Source organism: Furipterus horrens, unplaced genomic scaffold, assembly GCF_987537825.1.
Source record: "Furipterus horrens unplaced genomic scaffold, mFurHor1.1.pri manual_scaffold_3, whole genome shotgun sequence".
In the NCBI taxonomy this organism is placed as follows: Eukaryota; Metazoa; Chordata; class Mammalia; order Chiroptera; family Furipteridae; genus Furipterus; species Furipterus horrens.
Window position 1 is genome coordinate 130,705,333 of NW_028327173.1, and position 11,388 is coordinate 130,716,720.

Here is an 11,388-nt window from a genome sequence, read left to right on the forward strand (position 1 = left end):
TACGTATGACAGTGAGTTCCTGACAAGATAGCAAGAGAGTGCAGAGGATGTAGAACAGTGATCCACTTTTTCCCTATCTGAAACAAATATGTCTCTCTCCCATTTGTGTAGCCCCCAACGCTGCCAATTAACTTAAAGTTGAGTTTTGACTCAAACTCGTGACCCTTCAAGCCACAGAGCTCTATTCTACATCTGTCATCATTGAGCCAAGTTAAGGTAAAAATAATCTCTGCTATTGCTCTTGTGTGCGTTGTTTCTTTTCCTGGTTAAAAAAAAATTAATGTTTTTAAGACCTACCGAAATCTTTGAGATTCCTAAAGTGTTCTTCATGATATTTGTATGTTTTCCCCTCTTTGGGAGGAGGAAAGAGCTGAAACCCAATCATTTTTACTGAATAAAGTTTGAAGTTCATGAAAGGCTTTCTTGCTCTCATATGCAAGCATTGACCATTACATCATGTGCCCTTAGGGTTGTGTTAGAAAAGAGAAAAATAGGAGAAATCAGCAAAAGTAAAAGAGTCTTGCTGACTTGAATGGAAAAATGTGCTTGTTTTTTTGTTAAACACCACCAATTTGCAGGAAGACTGGCAAGTGTAGTAGCATTCTGAGCATATGCCACCTCAGAGGAGGCACAAAGCCTTCGCTTAAAGAAATACACATAAAATGTATGCTTTGAGCCCTCAAAATTTGTACAGAGAAACTATAGTTTTGAAGTTGTTAATTGTATTTAAAATTAGTTCAAAAATTCTATTAAATAGGCTTGAATACAAACTACCCAAACCAATTCCACTTTATTCACTTTTATTATTAATTAACTTGAAAATTTTCCTTCCGGTGGAAAAGAAAGAAGATGGGTATCTTTTGAAACAAGGTGAGCTAAGGCTCAAAATAAGCAAAAAGTGGGCTTGAGCACAGAGAATTTTCTTTTCCCCTCATTTTACTTCGTTTTTCTACAAATTCAGAGGCATTTGGCTAGTGGAGATGTTTGGTATGTAAGGTTATGTATCAATTGTGTACTCAGACATTGTAAATAATACTATAGTAAATGTTCCAGGAGTGTAATTAGGTGCATATGTCCAAAAAGGGCTTCGGTTAGGGTCTGTTACTTAGTGGTTATTAAATATTCATCTCATTTTGATCCCATGCAAATGCCTATCTTTTATTGGGTTTAAAGTGAATTCACTATTTATTTGTGCTTTGATTTGCATAAGAAAATGAAAACAAAACCAAGCCCAACAAGGCCAATCCCTTTGCTATTGTGGTGGTATTTTAATGTATTCTCTTATTCTGTGTGAATTTTTTTTTTTTTGAAAATACACAGATCTTAAATATCGTAGCTAGAAAGTTGATATGGTTTGGATTTCAGATGATAAACACTACCAAACGGTGTCATATTAAAATGTAAAAACTATGCATGCATGCCACAGCCTCTGCCTGCAATGAGTTTGGTTGTACGAATGTTTTTTTGACTTCTAAATCACACATTTGCTAAAATGAGCTCTGCTAGATATCAGTTTGCGCACAGGCACAATGTGTCTCAGTCAGATTCATAAAACAGATAGCTGAACTAGACTTTGACTTTTGACATCAACAATCTGACTTCAATATTTCTCCACAAAAAGAGACTCCTGATTCTGTGCTGTTTCCATGTGATGGATAGCTTTTCAGCTGCTGACAGCACTGAACATAATAAATGTATTCATTAGCATTGGAGGCTGCATATCCCCACGTCTTAAGTTTTGCAGCTTAGTGGCTTTGAAATGCCACCCAGAGACACCTGCAGCCCTGCCTTGTCTCTGCAGAACTGCACAGGCACTGTGAAAAAATATTATTATAAAGTTGTCTGATATCAGCATTTATGTGCTAAATAACCTTTTAATTGCCTACCCTCTAATTTTTCTTTGGCTGGAAACACTCGCAGGCACATATTTTAATTTAAGCTGCTCTGTTTGACTCCTCTGATCATCTGGGTTTTCATTGTCATTGCTTCACAATAATTTAATGTCATATATAATGGCATCAAATTGGGGAAAGCCCTAAAAGCTGCCAATCCAAAGTGATCTGAATGTTCCCTCGTACAAGCCTAGATAAGCTTGATTTGTTTGTGCCAACATTATTCATCACATCCTGTGTCTAACTGGGCCAGTGTTCTCTTGCTCTTGCATTTTCAAATCCTCTTGCGACATACACTGAAGCTTCTTAATCACTGTGTGTTCTATATTACAGTTAAGAAAATGGTTGAAAGTATGCATTTGTGACAAAAAAAGAATATTATGCTGATGCGTACCATGCTACTATCTAAACATTTTACCATACTGTTCTTTAACTTGGTTTTAGCTAAACAATTTCATTTTGTTTGCCGCTAAAAGAGGAGAATTGGACCACATGTGCAATTCGACATTTGTTTTAGATTTTTCACTTAATAATGTTAACGGAGAGCTGACTACCACTAATGAAAACTTATTTGTGAGTCTACTCAAAGCTTATCATATATGTCTTCTTGAGAGGAGAAGAGTTTTATTATATAGCTAATTAAAAGTTTCTAAAGATGCTGTGGATTTTTTGGTGCAAATTAAAATTAATTAGAGTTATTAAGGAGCCATGAAAAGAAGGATTTGAGAAATAGTGAGAAATATTATTTAAACCCTAATGGAATTCAGTGAAACCCACAGGTCTATTACAGGCCCCTGATTTGCCAGGATCACTGCAGGGAATCTAACATTAATAAGCACACTGGCAATTAAATCATTTGTTACTTTGTCTGTAATGTTGTAATGTTTCACTGATACTCTGTCAGAGCTCTTTGTGCAGATCAGAGCTAATCAAAGGTAATCAATTTTCAGCATTTGAGAAATCTGTAAATGATTATACATTCATCAGATCATTTAGTGGAGTGCAAGGAAAGTGCAATGCAATTAATCTTCCTGCATGAGGAGGAATTACCACCACAGAATTCAACAGTTATAATTAATTTCATTGTCTTGCTGTGAATTTTGATTGCTTTTCTTTGGACTGTATAGTACAAATGATGATTCATTGCAAAGTATTTGCAAAGCAAACACACCAGTGTGCTATGCAAATTAAAGTAGCTGTATAACAGATAGGTTTCAAACTTCCTATTTACTCAGGGTTGTTGAGTACTAATTTGACAAATAATAATTGCTTGTTAACTTTATACACTCTTCCCTTCCATTGAATATCAAGCTTAGTAACCAACATAAATAGAAAGCACGTGCTATTTTTAATCTTATAGTATGTACACAAAATACCAGTTAGCACTTAAACTTCTTTGCTTTTACCAAATAACTTCATTTAATATTAAAAATGGTTATTTACCTTTGAAATATTTTGCTACTCGTTTTACTTACACAAACTAGATAGTAGCAACAGATAATGCATAGAAATTTTCTTATAAGTGTACTGCTTTTTCCATTACTATAACTATCAACCTTTAAGAGACTCACTTGAAACATTTGATTCTTAGATTCTATTTCTATTTAGAATGTTGCTTGTTTAAAAAAATATGTAAATTTTTGGTATACAGTAGGGTGTTGCCAGAACACATTTTCAAAATTTACAGACTTCCTATATAATTTCTTTTCAGTTTCCCAATGTTTTCTTCATTCAAAAATATGCTTATGGAACCAAAAACCAATTTAAAATAATCTAAAGGTTTATCATACATTTTGTGATAAAATGAAATGAATTTTGAAAATGAGATTAAGGTGAATGACAAACTGAAAAATTGTGCATAACTTTAATGTTAACTGCCAAATGACTACAATTCTCATAGTAATTAAAATATGGGACACAATATTTCTTTTCTTTGTTATTTTGAGAGATCCAAGTCTCTAATATTTTCTCTAAAATTAAACCCTATAAATCTTAAAATGAGCTTTTCAATATATAAAGATCCACAAACATAAAATTATATTTTAATATTTCTTTATCATAAAGTTAAGCTTTGCATATGCATCCTAATTGAAAACCATAAAAGATGTTACTTTTCCCTAAAACACATCCTGTGTGTGATGTTACTGAGGCCTTTGTTGAATGAACATTGAGGAATAAGTCACTTTTCTTGCATGATAATATTTTAACAAGTGACTACATTTAAATTGGTTTAAACCATTACTTGCTAAAACCAGAAGTGTTGATATAAGTATTTTCTATGCTGAAAAGGAAAAGAACAAAAACAAAAATTCTTGAATGGGTTAACTGACTAAACACATTCCAAGTAATGTGCAATAAAAATGTCATGGTATCTTTTCTTAAAATTCATGGCAAGGTAAATAATACTAGGAAATAGACCAAAATAATACAAGCAGAAGAGTAAACTAAGGCTGTTTTTATTTTTCTGAGAGAATTAAATTATTAAATTGGCTGGAAATCCAAAGAAATAGTCAAATAACTAATGAGACACCCAAACCACTATTTTGCTGTCAAAATCAATAAAACAGGTATGATAAATTTTTTGATAGCATCAAATCTTTCACATACTTTAAAATATTTATCTAATGTGAAGATGCAATGAATACATTACTGAAGATTTTGATATAAGACAAAGAATGTGTGGGTCCAAAAAATTCCTTGTTTGTTAACCTTGTGTACCTACTGTGTCTATTTTTTTCATAGAAACTGTTTCTTTTAAATTTATTCAAGTGATCCAATTTTTATCTTTTCTAATATCTTTCCTTTAACTATTGTCTGTTGTTGCTGGGATCATAACATTTCTATTTGACAATTCTCTCCAGTTTTTACATTTGATAGACCATGCTGATTTTAGATATTGCAGTTGTCTCAAGCAAAATTATGTGCTAAATATAGTTAAAATAATTTAAAATCATTTGAACTTCTGACCTTAAAAATTTACTTAAGAAAAATTAATCCTTTCAATTGATGCCTTTCATCATAATTTATTATTTGAATCTGCAAATATTAATCCATTTGCTCATTTTGACTAAATTTACTGATCAAATCATTGGAAAAGAATGATAGATTTTTTGAGGTAGTAGAGGACATAAAGATATAAGTATATAAATACACTATAAAACAAAGATTAAAACAGAGATGGAATAAAAGTTAAATATATAATGCAGCATGTTCTGTATGAGGATTATGGGCTTTGGAGTGGGAAAGACTTGGTTGAAATCCTAGGCCAACTTTTTTTAAAGTGATATGATCTTGGGAAAATTTCCTTATGTAAGCTTTTTAAGTCTATAAATGGGGATACTAATCTGTTTTTCAGGAACTTATCTTATTGCAAATGTACATTAACATAATTGGCACATAGTAGGCACTGAAAGAATGAAAATAGTTATTATGACCCCCAGAGTGATGAAAAAGGTCATGTATAAGGTGTTGGTGGAGACAGTGAAAGAAAGAGCCCTAACTTTTGGGTTTTATATATAAATGTAAACCAGTTTTTCCATCATATTACCCTAATAGCTACAAAAATCAGGCAAACAAAAAATAGAATATATTCATTAAAGAATAAAAAACATGATTTAGGGGTATAGATGTTATAGATCTCATTAGTTTCAAAAGGATTTTTTTCCCCCTCCATTACTACCTTTGAACTCCTTCAAGCTTCTGTATCTGTATGTTCATTAACTTAGGTGTCTTGCATATCTATTTGTTTTTAAGTTTCTGTAGCTCTCTTGCTCTAGAAACTTCTTCATTTGCTTTGGGAAAGACAAGTTTGAAGCTGTAGAAATATTTCAATAACTTCTATTTGCTTTTCAGCCTTATTTCTTATTATAATAATTCAGAATATTTATTAGATCTATCATTAACTTAGTTAAGCAATAATTTTCTAGATAGAATTGTGAAATCAAAGATATTTGGAAAATTTTGGCTTCAACAGAAGTCAATTTGAAAATTCAGTCAAGGGTCAATATCATGTTGTCAGTATGCAAGCTAATATTTTCTAAAGTAAAAATATTTTTAGAAAGATAAATTTTCATGGTATAGTTTCTCCATTATTCTTGGTTCACCCTTTTCTAAACCTCTTGTAAAATTTTCTAGTTTGAATATAAATAAAAAATCTTTGTAAGTGAAACATAATGTCATGGATAGTTTTATAAGATAGAGGAAGATCTGTTTTATTTTCATTTAAATAACTAAAAATGTAAAAAAAGATTTATCTGTCATTTAATTAAAAAAATTGATGAGACTTGATATTTTTTTGCCCAGTGCAATGTTCAGGGAAACTTTTTATACCTCAGTAATTATCTTTATTAACAAAACATTTGATTAATATTTGTTTCCACTGGTAATTTCCATGGTTCATCTACTTAGTAACAATTGCTTTTTCCTTTTTTCTAATTTATTTAATTCAGAAAGTCTAATTTTATCTTCTTAGATGTCCAGGTAGCTTTGAGGAATCCCTAGCTATAATAGTTCAGAAAAAACATAAATGAGCCATATATATTGTTGATAGATTTTGCAAGTGTTGTTCTGTTCTCTTAAAGCACTAGTCTTTGAAAAAAATATGATATAAGATGGATAGCAATATAAAGAATCTATCTGACTTAAAGGATATGAAAAAAAAGAAAACAGAAAACTTGATAAGTTCTAGCAATATCATAATTTATGTGAAATATGAAAAAAAAATGCATACATAACACCTTTCCTGTCTAGCTTCATCTGTATTCATTTGTTGTCAAAACAGGTTTCCATATTTAACTTCTTTTTTCGATTATGCCTTTTCCTTTATTTCATGGAATGATATGTTATTATCTCTGAAGTGTAGATTTCTGCCAAGTTCTGTGCACTTCAGTGTTAAGAGTATGGCCCACAACTCTGGGAATCTTTGTTGAAGCTGTAGAAATAAAATGAATAGTATAAAAGCTTGATGGCATCTGTGGATAGGAAACTCATTAAAGGCCCCAGCCCTCTGTTTTATTTCTAACCACATTTTCCCTGTGGGATTTCAATGTCTTGCAGGATGAAACCAGCAGGGCTCATTACTTACAAAACAATGTTTAGAGTCCTTTCGTGGGGCTGGAATGCTTCTGCCAGTCAGGTAAAGAACCTAGGCCTTTATCCTTTTGGGGACAATGCCGGCCAGCTCACAAACTGCTTGGAAAAGTCATGTCTTTGAATGTAACTGCAGGTGTTGCTCCCCAAAGACTGTTGGTTGGTACCCTCCTATGCAATATACAATGGAATAATAGAAAATTCACTTTGGAATTCAAACAAAGTCTTAGAGAAATTGAAATAATAGGAACACAATTTTGAGACTTCCTTAGTTTTTCCCACGAACTATGAACCATGACTAATACCCTTGGGGCAAAAAACATCCCTTTTCCTTTAATGGATGTATACAATTCAGTGTTTCAGATAAATAAGTTCTATGACCTCACCAATTTTGTGGCTTCCATTCAGTTACTAGAAAACAAATCTAAACAAGAAGAGAAAGCCATGTTGTAGGTAGAACTTTAAAGACACATCTTAATAAATGATCAATGTATTTGAATAAAAAGAATGACAATAGTTTCTTTTTCTTTTAAAAGAAATCACTATTTAAACTTGGTTCCCTAAATCAAATTAGTATAGTTCTGACTGAATTGCCAAGTCTCTCTTTGGCAATGTGGCTAGTGGCATTTTGGAAATTTTTTTAGAACTTGTAAAATTCCTGCAAGAATAATAAGGAACTTACCATTGTGGAATCAAAGACATTCAATCACTTAAAGTATACTATAGGCTTGTCAAGTGGAATTGCTTTTACAGATTTGCTGAATAACTCATCCATAATGGCTGAAAATTTCAGCCATTTTGTTAAAACACCTGAAGCAGAAGAGATTAGTGCACACCACAGAATAGCACATGTGTAATGATGAGGAAGTTTAGACCACGCCTGTACCATGAAGCACCTGTTAAACATCCCAAGCTCCTGTCATTACATTATGAAAAACAATGTGAGCTCTAAAAAATGAAGCGTGGCTTGCCCTTTGCAGGCTGATGAGACTTCTTTTAAACTTGGTAAACTATATTTCTAAACAAAGTCCCTATCTTTACAGATGAGAAGGTCATGTAGAATTTGACTTCAGGGATTTTAAAAAAAACAAAGCAACTATGATAACCTAGTTGTTGAAGAATTATTATCAATTAGATCCCTTTTAATAATAGTGGGATAAGCTGACAACAAACATTTGGGTTGTTAAAATGAGAAACTATTAAGCTCTTCCTTTTAAACAGTTTTTTGACAATGGAGACAGGTATGTTACTTATCAATGGGTGAGTTTTAACTTGCAGATTTCCAGCATTTGTTTTCATATTTCATCTTAACTCTGAAAAAGAAATAAAAAAGTAAGTTGCCATTTTAAAGATTGTCTCTCAAGCCTCTTACGTTAGGCAAAAGCTATTGTGAAAGTAGGTTGTAGGGGGGAAAAAATCATAGTTTTACATGTCAAATTCACCTCTCATTTTCTATGTGGAAAATGTCACAAATACTATTCTTGATTTTGTACAGTCAAAGGCTCAAATAGACTTCATGGAGAATAAATATTTTTTCTCCACCTATACTCTGAATTTTGGGGGTCTATATTTAGCCTGAGTTGTATATGGCATTCAATAGAATAAAAAATGTATATAAAACAGATCCTACGTTTGAATTTAAATTCTTCTGCTTGTTACCTTGTTAAGCAATAAAAAAGAAAAATATTCCCCAGAAAAGATGTTTAAATACCAGTATGTAAACAATGATGTTACTCTGTAATTTGAATGCAATGTTAATAGAAGGAAGAGCAAATGAATATCTGAATGTCTTATGAATAGAGAAAATACAACAGAAGTGTATTTTCTATCAAAAGTGATAAGAAATTTAATAGATATAATTCATAGTCTAGTAAAATTAATGCACTTGGAATAGAATATACAGAAGTCATTTAGCTTCTCTGTTCCAAGAATCTCAAGAGTCTATGCACATGCAGATTAAAATATTTTCAGAAGGATTATAACTCAATCAACAATATCTTTTGGTTTTCACTGTTTGTGTAGCTTTTGCTGGAGGTCAGCTGAACTACCAGGAATCCAAACTTTAATTCTAACATTCTTCATGCAACACTCCTAATTCCCCAAAGTTGCCTAAAAGAAAATATTCGAAAATTTCTCTTACACATAAAATTCTTTAGAAAAAAATCAACTAATTAACTCATCTTGTGAGCCAGTCAATAGTAAAAGCAGTATTCAGTTGTCATGTTTTAAATATGCCAGCAATTGCTGTGTCTTTTTTGAAATCATATTGAGTTCTTCTCTACCAAACTTTCCCATTCCACTTAGCTGAACTTAGGGTTTTAGAAGGGACCAAATAAATTACAACTTCTCTTCTTTTCCCAAGTTCAGAATCAATTAAATGATAGGTATTCCAATTAGCTGGATAATACTCAAAAGGTCAGTTTTATTACTAGTAAATGGTGGAAAATAGGATTTGACTCCCAAGTCAATTACTTAAAAAGTCACTTCATCAATAACCCTTGCTCAGGTGATGCCACGTATATGCAGGCCTCCCTACCAGGGCTGGGGTCCCTTTACTAGTGGGAGTGTTGACCTAGACGCTCTTCCCACTGTCAGACAGGCCCAAAGGAGAAAAATGCTGAGCCTTCCCAAATACACCTTTAGAGAAATTGCTCCCTCTCTCCTGGCACAGAGAGGGAAGGCTGCATGGTCTCCTTGGACCTTTCTCCTGCTAGGAAATAGAGGGGACACTTCCTCTTCTCTAAGGGAACAAGAGACATGGGTGGGGAACCACTGTTGGAAGAATCTCTTGGTTCTGCTACTGAATTTAAAAGTCTCATTTTTTCTGTGTACTGCTTATTTGCTTCCCCGACCTACCCCAACTGTATTCCTCTTGTGTCAGCTCTTCTTTCCACATGTGTATTTCACTGTAACTTGCCTAGATTCTTTTATCATGTAGGTATTTGGGGACTAGAGGGGAGGATTACATTATTTTTTTTATGTATATCTATCTATCTGCATATAGCTTCCTATATCTCAGCTCATGGTGCTGATTTCTATATGAGAATGTGCTAGCCAGATACTGTAGCTAAAAGAGGTTTAACAATAATGATAAAACCAATGAACTTTATTTAAGAAGCACTAAAGGAGATAGGTGCCCTTATTTATAGATCAATAAATTATAATATGCCTCTTTTTTATTCTCATATTTTTTTCAAGCTCTTCCCTGGTATGTGAGTGACCTGTACATACTGATAAAATAAATGAGTTGACTTAGGAAAGTAAACTTATTCGCAAAGGATTCAGATCACTACTACTTAACACATATTTTTTTCATTAGATCCATCCAGTGCGTGCCATTCAAATAGGCACTGAATAAAACTGAAGTCTGTTTTTCACACATAAAGACAATCCGTTACCACTACTCAATGGCAGTCCCAGGGCTAGGAGCTGCTAGAGATACAGAACCTTGGGTGCCATTCCAGGACTCCTGCACCAGAGCCTACACTTCACAGGTGGCTCTAGGGCATGCTAATGTCTGAGAAGCACAGCTTTAGGAAATGGTTATGTTCTCCCAAGTGGTCAGCTGATTGAGGAGACTCGGCCCTTACTCCACTGAGGCTCTTTTACTCAAACTGTGAAGCTGTGGAGTGGCAGAGTGGCGGGGCCTCACTGTCCTGTTCTCACAGTTACCAGGAGTTATTAAGACTAGTAGCTGGGACTGTGTGTGGGAGGCGAGGCCCTGCACAAAAGGTCCATGACCCTAAGCAGCACCTGGATGTATTCAAACAATATAGACTGCGGACTCAGACCTGGGTTGGAGTCCCAGCTTTGCCCCTTCCCAGGACTATGAGCTTGGCAAGTTACTTGACCTCTCTTAGCTTTATAGTCTTGTATGTGGAAATAGAAAAATGATACTGACCTTTAGATTTATTGTGGAGATTACATTCATAACTGTATGGTAAATACATGACATTCAGTAGAGAAATAACACATTTTAGTTCCTTTCCCCTTCATTTTCTACAAGTGAAAGCTATCCTTGTTGTAGTAACTTCAGTTTTAACATCCCAATCGTACACCAGTCAATGTGAGAAATGTGCAGGTAGGGAGGTTCACTTCTCCCTACATGAGGCCATTGCTCTTTGTGGTCAAGCAATGATCGCCATGATCTATTCTGCTTCTATAGCACAAATTCCTCTTGTGTGCTGCTCACTTACTATTCTTCAAACCCAACTATTACTATTAAATGGCAACTATTCTCATTCCCACAAGTTATAAAGGCATAAGGAAGGTATGAAAGCTACCCAAGGCAATCAGCTTCTAAGAGTTCAAGTTGAGATTCAAACCCTGTGTACTTTTTCTAGAGACCCCATCATTAAGAACTATGTTATATATGGAATTGGAAAGACTCAGTTGCTTTCTTTTATGT